This window comes from Heterocephalus glaber, unplaced genomic scaffold (genome assembly GCF_053883595.1).
Source record: "Heterocephalus glaber isolate CG9 unplaced genomic scaffold, H.glaber_assembly_v1.0 deba00001533, whole genome shotgun sequence".
NCBI classification, from domain to species: Eukaryota; Metazoa; Chordata; class Mammalia; order Rodentia; family Bathyergidae; genus Heterocephalus; species Heterocephalus glaber.
The window spans coordinates 392,297-410,271 of NW_028258331.1; the positions used below are offsets into that span (position 1 = coordinate 392,297).

A 17,975-nucleotide genomic window follows, 5' to 3' on the forward strand; every position below is an offset into this window, starting at 1 on the left:
ATTTCAGCTAATGCTCAGAGATCTTAACCACAATTGCATTTGCAGTACACTTTCTTTTTTGGTGCCAAGGATTGAACATTGGTCCTTCCACTTGTAGAGCAGGTGGTGGAACTACTTAGATAAATTCCTGGCCCTGCAGTACATTTTTAACTCTTTTATTTCTTAAATGGAAATGAAATCAAGAATTCACATAGCCCCACTTTGAGACTGGGTCAAATAATTGCATGTGTGATAAACAATGTGAGAAGATGCAAGAATATCTTGCATGGGTGGCAGATATAAATCTGTGCTGAATTATGCATTGCATAATATTTTTGTGATCTTTATGAGTGATCCACATCTGCTTTTGCTATGTTGGACACAAATGATGCCTCCCACTGCTCTGCTCTGGGACCTACAAGGACCCCCAATAAAGGTGAACAAAGGTTGTCTTCACAGAATGACAGGGACGGGTCATGGTTGTTTGTGTCATGAAAGGGACAACTTGCCAGGGTTAATCTTACATTGATACCCTGTGTCTGTAATCTGACACTCCTGTTCAAATTTGGCTTAACATTTTTCTACCCAACAGCCCACTGTAGATTTCATTAAAATAAGAGGCTCTTTTATTTACTATAAACAATAACAATGTAGGCACTTATCATTATAGGAAGACAAAATAAATGAAGTGAAAAAAGCATCATAGAACTCATTGTTCTGTGCCCAGAATACAGGAACCCCTCAGAAGCAGTTCCTGATGCTATGCTCCCTGTCTTCCTCCTCTACATCCTTACCACCTCATTAACCATTCTTCTGCACTGCTTAGGAGACACTGCAAAAGAACACATTCTCTGCTGCTGAGTGAGATACCAATGGGAAATAAAACAAGGTGTATATAAGAAAAATTTGAAATAATAATTCCATTCTCTCACTAAAACCAAAATCGTACAATTTCCATTCCTCATAACAAATATTTTTCATAACTGCACCTTCCCATCTGGCTAGCCAAACTGTCATGTTTGCCCTTATGGTAAGGAAACCATACTTAACAGATCCTTTCTCTATCCATGAGGTCCCTTTTAACTTACTGGCTGATGCTGTTTCTCTAGTAGGTCATAGTCAAAGAAAGCAGAAAAGGGCCTCTTATATCTGCTCTCTGTTAAAGCCTCAGATGCTGTTCTCAGGATTGAAATTAATGCAAAATCAGATAGGCACTTGCTGATGCAGACAACCACGGAGCCTGGGACACAGGTGTGAAGGTCACAGGACTGGAGTCATCAAACTGAAGGGCTGGGGTCCAAGCGGAACATTGGCAGCTATATGACTTTGGAGGTTCAGTGTACAGAGCTCGTAATTAGTTAAATTGGTCCCTGCAACCCAAGTCTCTAAGGATTTCCTAACACTAATGGAAGAAAGGGAAAAAAGGAAAATAAGTGTCCCCAAGAAGTTTTGATTTCTTCCTCTACTCAGCTTAATCTGGTGTGTGCTAATCACTTCTGTCATCTATATATCTTTTCTATTTTTCTATTTTTTTTTTACATTTTGTAATCATGAACACACAACAAAACACTTACTATTTCAACCATCTTACTATACATTTTAATGGCCCTTATTAATTACATCTGCTCAAAAAATTAAACCTCTCAAACTACAAGATCCAATCAATGGACAATGAAAAAGATAAATACTTCTCAAAAAAGTTCTAATGGCCAAAAAATACACAATAAAGAATTCTCAACATTAGTCTTTAGGGAAATAACAATCAAAACAGCAATGAGATTCCAAGTTACAGCAGTAAGGATGGCTAGCATCAAGAACACAAAACAATAAATACTGCTAAGCCTGAAGAGAAAAAGGGAACTTTTTATATTGTTGATGGGAATAAAAAAATAATAAAACTACTATAGAAATTAGTCTGAAGATGTATAAAAAAGCTGAAAATATGGGGCTGGAATTTAGCTCAGTGGTTTGGCTGCCTGCCTTGCAGACACAAGGACCCGAATTCAACCTCCAGTACCAAAAAAAAAAAAAAAAATCTGAAAATATAAATTACATTTGATCCAGCTATAACTTTCTGGGTACTTTCTCTAAGAGCTAAAGTCATCATATTTTAGTGGCATATGTTTATAGCAACATATTTCATAAGATCAAAATCGTGGAAGCTGAATAAATGTTCACTAACAGATGAACGGGTAAATAAAATGTGGTATATATACAGAACGCACTAATACTGTGATATAAAGAGTGATAAACGTGTCATTTGTAGGAATATGGATGTACCTCAAAAAGATGATGCTAAGTAAAATAAATCAGAAACAGAAGGGAAAATATTGTATGATTTCTCTTATATGAGAAACCCCAGATATAAATCATTTATAGAGAAAAATAAAAGAAAGATTATATGAAAATGATAGATATTTTGCAAAAGAAAAGGGGACCCATAGTTGAAGGGACAGTGGATGAGGGAGAGGAAGGGGATGAAAAAATATCTAAACTACATTATGCACATGAACCACAAGGTTTCATCCTTGTCTGTCAGTACACAGGCAAAATCTCTCCCCCACATTATTAAAGCAGGAGGCATTTTTTTGACATATGGCCTTTTGTAATTTTAAAAACAAGTTTAAAGACATTGAATCACCCCGCTGCGGACAGGCAGGTCTGCCCACAACCTACCGAGGTCCCCCCAGTTGCACGGAACACACTGAATCAGCCCGCTGCAGACAGGCAGGACTGTGCATGCACTACAAAGGTCTCAAGTTGCGTGGAAGACACTGAATCACCCCACTGCAGACAGGCAGCCACCTGATTCCACAGTACAAAGATGCAGAGGACACCAGACCACCAGACCAAGGTACTGAGTCCCGCTGCTCCTGGCCCAGAGGTAGGGGCTTCTGAGCCACCTTCCCACTGCTCCTGGTCCAGACAAAGGGGCTTCCTGCTCAACATCCCTCCCGCTGCTCCCAGCCCAGAGGAAAGAGCTTTAGGGCCACTTCCTGTCCCGCTATTCCTGGCCCAGAAGAAGGGGCTTCTGGGCCACCATCCCTCCCAACACTCCCGGCCCAAAGGTAGGTGCTTCTGAGCCACCATCCCACTGGTCTTGGTACAGAGGAAGGGGCTTCCCGGCCACCATCCCTCCCGCTGCTCCCAGCCCACAGGAAAGGGCTTTTGGGTCACCATCCCTACTGATGATCCCGGCCCATGTCCCACATCTTCCAGCTCAGAGGAGATAATCTATGCAGGTGCTAACAGCCCCCTGCACCAGTCGAAATGAGAAAACATGTAAATAAGTCTCAAAACCAGATTTCCAGATCACCTACAGCAACCACAAAGGGAAATGAGATGGAACACTCTGATACTCAACAACCTGGACCCACTGAACTGGCAACAAAAGGGGATCTGGAAAACATGAAATCAGAAATAATTTCTCAGATAACAGGAGAAATTGTGCCCCTAGTGCAAGACAGGATTAATAAATCTAGAGAGGAGCTCAGGAACATGATGGAATGCCAACATAAGAAACAAATGGAATCCATAAAACAGATGCAAATAGATTTCCAGGACATGAAAAACTCCACTGAAAGTCTACACAGCAGAATGAGCCAACGTGAGGACAGAATTTCAGATATAGAAGATATGATTGCAAGTAGTGACCAGGAAAATAAAAATTGTTTCAAAATTATAAGGGAACATGAGAAATCAATCCAGCACCTGCTAGATGATGCAAAAAAAGAATAACATAAAACTGATTGGGCTCAATGAAGAAACAGGAGAGAGTGCAGATGACATAAATAATCACTTCACAGAAATAATGGCAGAAAACTTCCCAAGCAGGGGAAAAGACCTTGACATACAGATAAGTGAGGCATATAGGACTCCAAATAGCCTTGATCAAAAAAAAAAGTCTACACATAGGCATATAATTGTTAAGATTCCAGAGACTCAACAGAACAAAGTTCTCCAAGCAGTCAGAGAAAAGAAACAAATCACATACATAGGAAAGCCTATCAGAATCACAGCAGACATCTCAACACAAAACATCAAGGAAAGAAGAGCTTGGAGTGACATATTCCAAGCCCTAAAAGAAAACAGCCTCCAACCCAGATTGACGTACCCTGCAAAGCTATCTTTCAAAATTGATGGAGAAATAAGATACTCTCATGACAAAGAGCACCTTAGGAACTTCGTGAATAGCAAACCAGCACTCCAAAGAATTTTACACAATATCCTAGGAACAGACATTGAGGATCACAACCCCAGGAAGCAAAGCAGAATGAACCCATCTGGCATGACAAGAAATTAAATGGAAAGGGCGAGAACCCAACAAAAACAAAAAGTCATGGCAATGACAAGTCAATATGTTTCAGTTACAACCATCAACATTAATGGTCTCAATTCACCAATCAAAAGAAGTAGACCGGCTGAATGAGTCAAGAAGCAAAATCCAACAATAAGCTTCATACAAGAAACACAATTCAAAAGGAAACTCATAGACTGAAAGTTAAAGGGTGGAAAACAATACTCCATGTGACAGGAATCCCCCAAAAAAGCAGGAGTAGCTATCCTCTTGGCAGATCAAGTAGATTTCAAACCAACACTGATGAAGAGAGATGAAGAAGGACAATACATCCTTGTAAAGGGAAGAATCCAAGAGGAAGTGATGACAATCATAAATATCTATGTACCAAACACTAGTGCACCAAACTATATAAAACGAATTATGACACACATGAAAAGTCATATATGCACTAATGCAATTGTAGTGGAGGACCTCAACACCCCACTGTCACAAATAGATAGATCAACTAGACTAAAAATAAGTAATGAAATACTAGAACTCAATCGAACTCTTGAACAAATGAATTTAACAGGCATTTACAGAGTCTTCCATCGCATATAATCAGGATACACATTCGTTTTAGCTGCACATGGGTCGTTCTCAAAAATGAACCACCTACTCAAACATAGAACATATTTAAGTAAGTGCAAAGGAATTGAAGATATCCCCTGTATATTATCAGACCATAGTGCAATGAAATTGGAGATCCATGGCAAAAAAAACTCAAAAAATTTCATAAACACATGGAAATTGAACAACACACTTCTGAATAACCAATGGGTCACAGAGGAAATTAAAGAAGAAATCAGACAGTTCCTTCAATTAAATGACAATGACAATACAACATATCAGAATCTATGGGACACGATTAAAGCAGTCTTACAAGGGAAATTCATAGCAGTGAATATGCATATTAGGAAAACAGAATGAGCCCAATTAAACCACCTGATGCCAAACCTGAAGCTTCTAGAAAAAGAAGAGCAGGACAACCCCAAAGCTCATACAAGGGAGGAAATTATAAAGATCAGAGGAGAAATCAATGCAATGGAGACTAAGAGAATGATACAAAAAAATCAATGAAGCCAAGAGTTGGTTCTTCAAAAGAATCAACAAAATTGACAAACCTTTAGCCAACCTTGTCAGAAAAAGGAAGGAAAAGGCCCAAATCCATGCAATTAGGAATGAAAAGGGTGAAATTACAACAGACTCAGCAGAAATACAGAGGATCATCAATACCTACTTCCAGAAACTATATGCCAATAAGATGGACAACACAGAAGAAATGGACAGATTCTTAGATGCATATGAATTTCCAAAGTTGAATGAAGAAGATCTAAAAATTCTGAACAATCCAATATCAACCAATGAAATTGAAAATGTAATTAAAAACTTATCAACTAAGAAAAGCCCAGGCCCTGATGGCTTCACTGCTGAATTCTACAAGACATTTAGAGAGGAACTGCTGCCACTACAGTTTAAACTGTTCAATGAAATTGAAAGGGAATCAATACTTCTAAATTCATTCCTGGAAGCAAGCATCACCTTGATCTCCAAAGCAGAGAAAGACCCAACCGCAAAAGAGAACTATAGGCCAATCTCACTAATGAACATAGATGCAAAAATCCTTAATAAGATACTGGCAAACAGAATGCAGGTCATCAAGAAGATCATACACCCTGATCAAGTGGGATTCATCTCAGGGATGCAGGGATGGTTCAATATATGAAAATCAATCAATGTAATACATTATATCAATAGAGCCAAGGACAAAAACCATATGATTATCTCCATAGATGCAGAAAAAGCATTTGACAAAATCCAACATGCATTTATGATAAAAACCCTACAAAAAATTGGAATAGATGGTCTCTACCTCAAACTGATAGAAGCCATCTATGAAAAACCAACAGCCAATATCATACTAAATGGTCAAAAACTGAAATCCTTCACACTAAAATCAGGAACAAGCCAAGGATGTCCACTATCACCACTCTTGTTCAATATAGTTCTGGAAACATTAGTCATGGCAATTAGAAAGGAGAAAGAAATAAAAGGAATAAAGGTAGGTAATGAAGAATTCAAATTGTCATTATTTGCAGATGACATGATACTCTATATAGAAGACCCCAAGAACTCCACCAAAAGTCTTCTAGACTTAATAACCAAATTCAGTCAAGTAGCTGGTTACAAGGTCAACACACAAAAATCAATAGCTTTCCTTTACACCAATGACAGACTCACTGAGAGAGAAATAGGGCAAATAATTCCTTTCACAATAGCATCCAAAAAACTTTTGATGTGCGTTTGTCATAGCCAAGCATTCTTCTTCTACTCTCACTCCTGCCCAACCCCCTTGGCAGAGCCTTTCCCTCTATCATCAGGTACACTTTGTGTATCTGCTGCATATGAGAGAGAAAACACAGTGCTTGTATTTCTGTATGTGGTTTATTTTTCAAAAGATCCACTTACATGTTATTTCTACTGTTTACTCTGGTAAAAATATATATAACAATGTACATTTTCATTATTTTTATGTTTCTGGTTCAGTAGCATTAATATATTCACATTGATAGGCATGCACAGATGCCAAGTATCCATATAAATTCCTCATCCTCTCTAACTGGATATTTTTACCCATTTAAAAATTTTCCAATTCCTCCCACCAGCACCTAATTTTGACTAACTGCACCACACTATTAAATGTGATGAGGAGTTAAAGTCCACAAAATACAAACATACTATGACCAACAAAGCCTGATTTACACTACTACTCATTTACCTTACCCAAATTTTGAAATCCATGTTTCAAATGTACAACAAAAGTCCTGAGATTACACTGCTGTGGTGTGGAACTTATTCAGGGTATTTTTAATGTCCTTTTTCCTCAAGCTGTTGGTGAAGGAAATCACATTGTGCAACACTGAAGCCACTGCACCATGTTGGAGGGAATATGGTCCAACTGAATCAATGTATAATGCAGGCCTGTGCCATAAAATAAGCAAAAAGTTGACTAGTGAGACCCACAGGTGGAACAGGCTCTATATTTCCTTCCTCGTGCTACATTTCTCCAATTGGAAGAAATGATTTTGTAGTAAGAGTAAAAGATACCTGAGATAGGAGGAAATCTCAAGGTGGCAACAATAACATATATGATGATATATTTGATAATAGTTTGAGAACAGGCAATGTGAAGCAGTTCAGAAGAGTCACAGGAGAAATTGGCAATTTCTACCCCCTGAAATGTCAATTGTGAGAAACTCAAGTTGTGCAGCAGTAAGTTCAAAAAACTTAAAATAAATACCAAACTAAATCACAAAGTGAGGGTTCCTGGTGACCTGTTAAAGGAAAGTGCAAGAAATGGACACAAAGCAGTCAGAGGCCATCTTATAACTGTCATCTATACATATAAAAATGATGTAAAGTGTCATCTTTGGAACATGAAAAGCCATATGTACAAGAAACATTAATAAGTAATGACTGAAAAGTGGTTGAGAGACAATTGTAAACACATGCAACAAAGCTCTAAGAGCTTTGTAAATAGAATAAATGAAGAAACATATCTTGTATTAAAAAGTAAAGCCAACATATTGAAATTCATAATGCTTGCCTAAGGGACCACAAGGTTCCTTTTGTTTTGAGGTCCATAGTGGATGATAGACAAACAGATGCTCTGCTGAGGAGTCTGCCCAGGGCCCCCTTCACATCCTTATCCTTCAGGCTTTACATGAAGGGGTTCAGTGTGGGGGTCACCACAGTGTACATCACAGAGGCAATTATGCTTGCCTAGGAAGAATAGGTCACAGCAGAGCTGAGATACACAAGTGTTGTTTCAAAGAACAAGGACACCACACAGAGGTGTGACCCACAGGTGGAGAATACTTTATACCTGCTTGAGGACCAGCACATTCTCATTAAGGAGGAGACAATAAGACAGTAAGTGAAGAGGATCCCAGTCACAGCAAACACAAAGAGCAGGGCTGTTGTTACAAGCAAGATGATATTATTGATAAAGATAACAGAGTTGGCCACCCTGAGAACCTGAGGTAATTCACAGACAAAATGAGGGATTTCAGTGCCTATTTGAAAGTTCAGTGGCTTCATCATTAGAATGTGGAGCAGGGAGTCTCATACAATAATAAGCCAAGATATCAGAACCAGGAGACTACAGTGTCAAGGGTTAGTGATAACTGTGTAGTTCAGGGGGTGAGAGATGGCCACAAAGCTGTCATAGGTCATCACAGTGAGTAGAAATTCATCCATTCCAGCAAAAATTATTAAAAAATACACCCTAGCCAGGCACTCCATGTAGGAGATGTTTTTACTTTGTGCATGGATGTTTACCAGCATCTTGGGCATAGTGGTGGAGGTGAAACAGATGTCCACAAAGTACAGGTGGGAGGGGAAGAAGTACGTGGGGGAGTGGAGGTGTGAGTCAGAGATTATGAGCAGGTTCACGAGCACAATGAGCATGTAAAGGGACAGGAACAACCCAAAGAGTAATGGCTGCAATTCAGGACCACCTGAGAGGAGGATGAACTGTAATGCTCCTGTGTGCTTTCTGCTTCCATGTCAGTAATTTTGCTCCTGAGAAACAAGAAAAGATCAAAACATCTAACTAAACCTCCAGTAGGTATTACTTCACATTATCACCCTTAGGTCGATGTCCCTCATAGCCCATGAGTCTTCCTCCATGCAGTAATTCTCATAGGCATTGGGATCTCATTTCACTTTCAAATATTTATAGTTATTTAAGATTTTTATTTGCCAGAAATCTCTTGTTTGATATACAATCACTTAATTTCCCTATTTTAATTAATTAGCTGCTTTCATATTTGTTGTGACACAGGATATTTGAAAGCATCTCATATATTTTCTTTGATATTACTTGTACATTTAAAGTCTAATATATACATAATAATGGAGAAACCTGGATTTATTTCTCAATTTTTATTCTACATTGATAATTTCTACTGAAATGACAGTTAACAATCAGTGGCTTATTTTGTTCTTCAAATGTGACAATTATTGTCATTACAATTTTGTTTTTGGGAACTAAAATATTTTTGTGTATAGTGTGAGAATTAATAAGGGATAGTTGTTATTATTATTATTATTCTATGCTTTACTACTTATTTGTTATATGTACCTCTCCCAAGGCACTCAATAGAGCTTGATTAAAAAATTGGATTTTTCAGTCAGATTTGATGGAATGAAATTTGATCCTCTAAGTTTTCATCTATATGAGACTGAGAAAGTTATTTAAACTCACTTAGCTTAAAACATATTAGCTCTCCACGATGAATTATAAATGTTTCATACATAATCAGATTAAATACAGAAATTAAATGGCACAATAATATAACTTCTAATTTTTAACATTTTCATATTTTATTGGTACATTTTAGGTATATGATATAATGACATTCATCACTGGAAATTTGCAACTTAACATATTCTCTCTTGGTTCTTATTTTTCAATTTTCTCCTACCCTCCCTTCAACCACTTCACCCTTCCCTATTTATGAAGACTTTGTTTTCATTTTATCATTTTCTCATATTAATTCCTTTCCCTTTTTTCCTTTCCTCTACCACTCCCACTACCCCTTTCCCTTGGCCCCTTTTCTTCAAATTTCACATTATTTATTATATCATTTATTCATTATTTACACTTTCAGTTTCTCACACTAGAGAAACTGTTCAGTATTTACACATGTGTCCTATTTATTTCACTTAGGAGTATCACCTCAATGTGGAATCATATATCAATAAATGTCTGCAATTTTTTCATTTTTTATGGCTATGTACTACTCCATTTTATTTAAAAAAAAAAAAAAAGCATTATCTTTTTCCAGTGTCCAGTTGATAGGCATTTGAGCTGTTTCTAAGTTTTAGGTATTACAAAGTGTGCTGCTATGAACATGGGTGCACATATATCACTGGTATGATTCTTTTAATTCTGTGGAGGAATAGTTGTGTCAAATGGGACTTCCAGTCCAAGTTCTCTGAGATATCTCCATACTGATTTGCACTGTGGTTGCACCAGTCTACACTCCCACCAGCAGTGGAGCAGTGTTCCTCTTTTGGCACAGCCCCACCAGCATTTGTCATTGATTTCATGATAGCCACCATTCTTTCGGGTGTGAGGTGGAATCTCAGTGTTGTTTTCATTTGCATCTCTCAAATGACCAGTGATTTTGAACATTTTTTCATATGTTTATTAGCTATTTCTACTTCTTTGTCTGAGAAGTGTCTCTTCATTTCAGATGCATGTTTTTGGATTGGGTCTTTAAATTTGGGAAGTCTTATGTTTTTAAATTCTTTATAGATTCTAGATCATAGACCTTTTTTTGAGGAACAGAAATTGAAAACTTTTTCTCACATTGGGGGTTGTCTCTTCAAACTGTTGGTGGTTTATCTTGCTATGCAGAAGCTTTTTAATAAGAAGAGATAGCATTTGTTGATTAAATCAGTGGCACCATGGCTGGATAGCAAGCACAAGGTCCTGAGTCATAAGCATATGAAATACAATACTATTATTATTTGCAGATGATATGCTAGTCTACATAGAATAGCCAAAAATCTCCAAAAAATGATTTCTATATTTAATAACCAAATTCAGTACCATATCAAGATATTAAATCTGTACTAAAATATCAATAGGATTCCTGTACACAAATAAGAAACTCACTGAGAAAACAGCATGGTACTGGCAAAGAAACAGACTTGAGGACCAGTGGAACAGAATAGAAGATGCCAAAACAACTCCAGACACACTCAGCTGTCTCATCTTTGATAAAGGAGCCAAACACCCTCACTGGAGGTAAGTTAGCCTCTTTAATAAATGGTGCTGGCAGAATTGGGTTTCAACTTGCCAAAGATTAAAACTACACCTACATCTCTCACCATGCACTAAACTAAAATCAAAATGAATTGAAGATCTAAATATTAAAATAGAAATGGGAATTGATACTTTTTACAATAGTGTCAAGAGAAATGAAATACTTAGGAATCAATCTAATAAAGAAAATAAAAGACATTTACATTTAAAAAGTCAGCACTCTGAAAAAGGAAGTTGAAGAGGATATCAGAAAATAGAATGATTTCATTATTATTGGACAGGCAGAACCAATGTAGTGAAAATGACCATACTTCCAAAACTCTTGTACATGTTTAATGCAGTCCAAATCAAAATATAAATATTATACCTCACAGAACTGAAGAAAACTATCCTAAAATTCATTTAGAACTGGAAGAGATATAGCATATCAAAAGTAATTATGTGCAAAAAAGGCAAGGCAGGGGTCATCACAATCCTCGACTCGAAATTATTCCAAAAAGATACTGTGATAAAAAACACATGATACTGGCCAAAAAGCAGATCCAAGGATCAATGGAACAGAATAGAAGATGCAGAACCAACTCCAATCAAACCCATGTACCTTATCTTTGACAAAGGGGACAAACATCTTCACTGGAAGAAAATAGCCCCTTTAGTAAATGTTGCTGTGAAAACTGGCTTTCCACATAATAATAAAATTTAGCCATGTATCTCTCCCATGCACTAAACTAAAATTGAAATGGATCAAAGATCTAAATATTAAAACAAATACACCTAAACTGCTCAAGGACAGAATAGGTAAAATTCATAAAGACATATGTGTTGGCAAACACTTAATGAATGAACCCCCAATTGCATGCAAAATATTACAAAAAATGAATAACTTGGATTACATCAAATTAAAAAGCTTTTTGACAGCAAAAGTAACCACCAACCAAGTGAAAAGACAACCCACAGAATAAAAAAAGACCACCGACTATTCATTATACAACGTGCTAATATCTAGACTACATAAAGAAAAAGAAAATCAGCTGCCCCAAATGTAAAGACCCAATCCCCAAATTGGCATCTAAAAGGAATAGGCATTTTTTAGGTGCAGAAACACTAGCAGTGAATAAATATATTAATATGTTCAATATTAGTGGTTATTTGAGAAATGTAAATTAAAATCCTGTGATTTTGCCCCATGCAGAAATAATGGCTCCCATCAAGAAAGCAAACAACTGCTGGTCACACTGTGGGGAAAAAAACCCTTCCCCACAGTTGGCGGGAGTGTAAATTGCTACAAACTACTATGGAAATCAGTGTGGACTAGAGGTTCCATTTGCCCTAGCTATTCCCCTGCTAGGTATCTTTCTAAAATAATTAAAAAGCAATGGGGCACACTTGTGTTTATAACAGCACAATCTGTAATATCTAAATTTCAGAAAGCCTATTTGCACATCAAAAATGAATGAATACAGAAAATATGATTTTTATTGGCAATGGAATTGCCAATAAAACTACTCTATATTAAAGAAGGATAAACTTAGACATGTTTAGGTAAATGGACATGCTAGATAGTTTTACAATGTAACTGTCACTTGCATCATTAAATAATCTACAGAAAATTGGGGGAAACAGCATGTATTTGTTATATCCATTGACTCACAATAAATAATAGAAATAAAATACAAGTTAATGTTTTCAAAAGGGAATAAAAATGATTCAGTACATAGTATCTAGTGCTTTCTGCTTAATATTGGAAGAATTTCAAATGTTTGATAGACATTTATTCTCCTTACTTTTTTCCTGTTAATAGTGAGTAGTTAGAAATTGTGATGAAACAGATCAATTCTGTTAATGATGAACTCTGTGCATGGAACATCAAAGAACATACAATTGTTAATATTTAGCCTGTGTCTACACCTACTCATTCTTTAATTTCTTTCTTAAATTCTTTTATTGGTACATTTTAGGTATACAACACATTTATATTTATCTTTGGGTACTTGTACCTGTACATGATGTATCTTGGTTCTTATTTTTCCCCATTACCTGTGCGGCCTTCACCCCTCCACCCTTCCCTATTTACATACTTCATTTCCATTTTTTTTCTTTTCTCATATTTTTTCCTTTCCATTCTTTCTTTTCCTCATCTCCTCCCAACACCCCTACCCTTTTTGATATTTTCCTATTTCAAAGTATCAATTATTAGTTATTAATCCTTTTAGACCTTATTTACACTCTCAGTTTCTCACACTAGAGAAACTGGTATTTACACATGTGTGTCTTATTTATTTCACTTAAGAGTATGGCCTCAATATGCATCCATTTATCTGTAAATGACTTTAGTTTCTCACTCTTTATGGTTGAGTAGTACTCCATTATATAAAAAACAAACAAACCATATCTTCTTTATCCAGTTTCCAGTTCATGGGCAATTGGGCTATTTCTAAGTTTTAGCTATCACAAACTGTGCTGCAATAAACATGGGTACACATATATCTCTATGGCATGATTCTTTTAATTATTTTGGGAAAATACCCAGCAGGGAAATAGCTGGGTCAAATGGGACCTCCAGCCCTAGTTCTTTGAGGCATCTCCACACTGATTTCCACAGTGATTGTACCAGTCTGCACTCCCAACAACAATGGAGAAGTGTTCCTTTCTCTGCACATCCCTGCCAGCATTTATTATTGGTTGATTTCTTGATAGAAGCCACTCTTTCTGGGGTGAGGAGGAATCTCTCTGTTGTTTTCATCAGCATCTCAAGAATGACCAGTGATGGTGAACATTTTTTCACTTTATTTGCTGCTTTTACTTCTTTGTCTGAGAAATGTCTGTTCATTTCAGATGCTCATTTTTGAATTGGGTCTTTGAATTTGGGGGCATCTGATTTTTTTCAGTTCTTTTTATATTGTAGATAGTAGTCCTTTGTCTGAGTTACAGATGCTAAATTTTTTCCCACATTGTAAGTTGTCTGTTAGCTCTGTTGGTGGTTTCTCTTGCAGTGCAGAAGCTTTTTAATAAGAAAAAATCCCAGGTGTTGATTCTTTCTGCTAGTTCCCATGCTGCTGATGCTTTGTTCATAAAGTCTTTTCCTATGCCAATGTCTTTGAGAGTTCTACCTAACTTATCTTCCAGCAAGTTTAGTATTTCTGTTTTAATATTTAGATCTTTAATACACTTCAATTTTAGTTTAGTGCATGGTGAAAGATAGGGGTCTAGTTTTAATCTTTGGAAAACTGAAATCCAGTTTATCTAACACCATTTATTAAATAGGCTATCTTTCCTCCATTGAGGATGGTGGGGTCTTTTGTCAAAGATGAGGTAGCTGAGTATGTCTGAAGTTGTTTCTGCATCTTCCAATCTATTCCACTGATCCTTGGGTCTGTTTCTTTGCCAGTAGAATGGTGTTTTTATCACAGTAGCTTTGTAGTATAGCTTCAATTTGGATATTGTGATACCCCCAGCCATGTCTCTGTTGCCCAGAATTGCTTTTGCTATTCTAGGTCTCTTCTGGTCCCAAATGAATTTTTGCATTGTTTTCTCTTCTGTGAAGTATATTGTTGGAATTTCAATTGGAATTGTATTAAATCTATATAGCAGTTTTGGAAGTATGGCCATTTTCACTATATTGATTCTTCCTACCACAGAACAAGGGATGTCTTTCCATTTTCTTATATCCTCCACAATCTCCTTTTTCAAGGTGCTATAGTTTTGAGTGTAGAGATCTTTTGCTTCCTTTGTTAGACTGATTCCTAGATATTTCATTTTTTTGGATGCTGTAGTAAAAGGAACTGTTTCCCTAATTTCTCTCTCAATGAATCTACTATTTGTGTATAAGAAGGCTATTGTTTTTTGAGTGTTGACCTTATATCCAGCTACCCTACTGGATCTGTCAATTAAGTCTAGAAGTCTTTTGGTAGAGTTTTGGGGTCTTTTATGTAAAGTATCATATCATCAGCAAATAATGAGAGTTTAACTTCATCTTTCCCAATCTTTATTACTTTATTTCTTTCTCTTTTCTAATTGCTGTGGCTAATGTTTCCAGAACTATATTGAACAGGAGTGGTGATAGTGGGCATCCTTGTCCTGTTCCTGATTTTAGCATGAAATTTTTCAGTTTTTGATCATTTAGTATGATGTTAGCTGTTGCTTTTTCATAGTTATCCTTAATCAGGTTGAGATAAAGATCTTCTATTCCAATTTTCTGTAGGGTGTTTATCATGAATGGGTTTTTGACAAAAAAATCTTGGTGTCCATATTTATAGATAACAACAATGGATTACTTTCTAAGTCCCAGAAAATACTCACAGATATTGTTTACTCAACCCTGATGTAGGCATCAACCACCATGAACTTCACATGAAAACACTCAGAATTTTTTTTTATTCCAGGCTAGGGAGCTTCATAAAAGAGAACGAGATCCACTTCTTTATTCAATTTACATTTTTTTCCTTTCTTTTTTTTTGGTACTGGGGATCAAACTCGGGTCCTTGCAAAAAGTTTTTTATAATAACCTCTTAGGCAGGTAAGTATCATCTTCATCTTATAGATAAGGATAACATGCAGGTGTACTGAAATTATTTTTCTGTACTTCCCTCTTTTGCATTTTCCCAGTTAAATCATAGTATATCAGAACAAATAATAAACACAACTTAGACATGTTTAGGTAAATGGACATGCTAGATAGTTTTACAATGTAACTGTCACTTGCATCATTAAATAATCTACAGAAAATTGGGGGAAACAGCATGTATTTGTTATATCCATTGACTCACAATAAATAATAGAAATAAAATACAAGTTAATGTGTCAAATGCTTTTTCTGCATCTATTGAGATGATCATATGGTTTTTGTCCTTGTCTCTGTTAATATAGTGTATTACCTTTATTGATTTATGAATGTTGAACCATCCTTGCATCCCTGGGACAAATCCGACTTGGTCAGGGTGTATGATCTTCTTGATGACCCTCCGTATTCTGTTAGCCAGTATCTTGGTGAGGATTTTTGCATGTATCTTCATTAGCAAGTTTGCCCTGTTGTTCTCTTTTTGCGTTGGGTCTTTCACTGGTTTTGGAATCAAAGTAACACTTGCTCCCAGAAATGAGTTTGGAAGCCTTGCTTCCCTTTCAATTTCTTGGATGAGTTTAAAGAATAATGGTGTTAGTTCTTCTTTAAATGTCTTGTGGAATTGATCAGTGAAGCTATCAGGACCTGGGCTTCTCTTTGTTGGTAATTTTTTTATACAATTTCAATTTCACTCATTGTAATTGGAGTGTTTAGAATTTCTATATCTTCTTCATTTAACTTTGGGAATTCATATGTATCTAGGAATCTGTCCATTTCTTCTGTGTTTTCCAATTTATTAGAGTACAGATTGCCAAAGTAGGTATTGGTGATCCTCTGGATTTCTGCTGGTTCTTTTGTGACTTCCCTTTTTTCATTCTTAATTGCATGGATTTGAGTCTTTTCTTTCCTTTTGTTGATAAGGTTGGCTAAAGGTTTATCAATTTTATTTATTCTTTCAAAAAACCAACTGTTTGATTCATTAATTTTTTGGATCATTATCTTAGTCTCCATTGCACTGATTTCTGCTCTGATCTTTATAATTTTCTCTCTTATGTGGGCTTTGGGTTTGTTGTTCTCTTCTTTTTCTAGGAGTTTGAGGTTCTGCATTAGGTTATTTATCTGATTTCTCTCTGTTTTCCTAATATCGGCATTCACTGCTATGAATTTCCCACATAGAACTGCTGTCATTTTGTCCCATAGATTCCTATATGTTGTACTGGCATCATCATTTACTTGTGGAAACTGTCTAATTTCTTCTTTAATTTCTTCTGTGACCATTGGTTGTTCAGGAGGCTGTTATTCAATTTGCAGGGGTTTGTGGGAGTTTTGCAGTTTCTCATATTATTGATCTCCAATTTTATTGCATTATGGTCTGATAATACACAGGGGGTAATTTCAATTCTTTTACATTGACTTAGACATGTTTTGTGAGCTAGCATGTGGTGTATTTTGGAGAATGACTCATGTGCAGCTGAAAAGAATGTGTATTCTGATTTTGCGGGGTGGAACACTCTGTAAATATCTATTAAGTCTATTTGTTCAATAGCTTGGTTCAGTTCTAGAATTTTGTTGTTAATTGTTTTCTCTAGACAATCTGTCTATTTGTGATAGTGGGGTATTGAGGTTACCCACTACAATTGTATTAGTGCTTATTTGGTTTTTCATGTCCATTAATATTTGTTTTGTATAATTGGGGGCATTTGTATTTGGTGCATATATATTTAGGATTGTCATCTCTTCCTCCTGGATTGTTCCCTTCACAGGATGTAATAACCATCTTTGTCTCTCTTAATTAGTTTTGGTTTGAAATCTACTTTGTCTGCAAATAAGATTGCTATGCCTGCTTTTTTCTGTGTTCCTGTCACATGGAGAGCTATTTTCCATCCTTTTACTTTCAGTCTGTGAATTTCTTTCTGAGTTACGTGTGTTTCTTTTATAGAGCATATTGCTGGATTTTGCTTCTTAATCCATTCTGTCAGTCTACTTCTTTTGACTGGTGAATTGACACCATTAACTTTGAGAGTTATAATTGAGAGATATTGACTCATCCTTGTCATGATGTTTTACTCTTGTTGGCCCTTATTTCTTTTTCCCCATTTCCCTTTAGTTTCTTACCTTGTCTGGTGGCTTCCCTCTGTTGAGCCTCATAGAGTTGCGACCTTTGTTGCCTTTCTTCTAGAATATTGCTTAGAATTGTTTGGAGTACTTGTTTAGTATTCATGAAATTTCTCAGTTGTTTTTTATCATGGAAGTTTCTAATT

At 36.3% G+C, this 17,975-nt stretch overlaps 1 long non-coding RNA gene across 4 annotated transcripts in view; it reads left to right on the forward strand.

The window, feature by feature from the left end:
* Positions 1-17,975, forward strand: part of LOC106008269 (uncharacterized) — a 223,593-nt gene that overhangs the window by 145,801 nt on the left and 59,817 nt on the right. Inside the window, exon 4 of one of the 4 annotated variants that reach the window (XR_015442136.1) lies at positions 10,979-11,174. The exons of 2 other annotated variants lie outside the window; for them this stretch is intronic. This is a non-coding gene — a long non-coding RNA (uncharacterized LOC106008269). Of the gene's footprint in view, positions 1-2,525; positions 3,051-10,978; positions 11,175-17,975 lie in introns of those variants that run through there. One more of the 4 variants, XR_015442137.1, reaches the window with a different exon arrangement.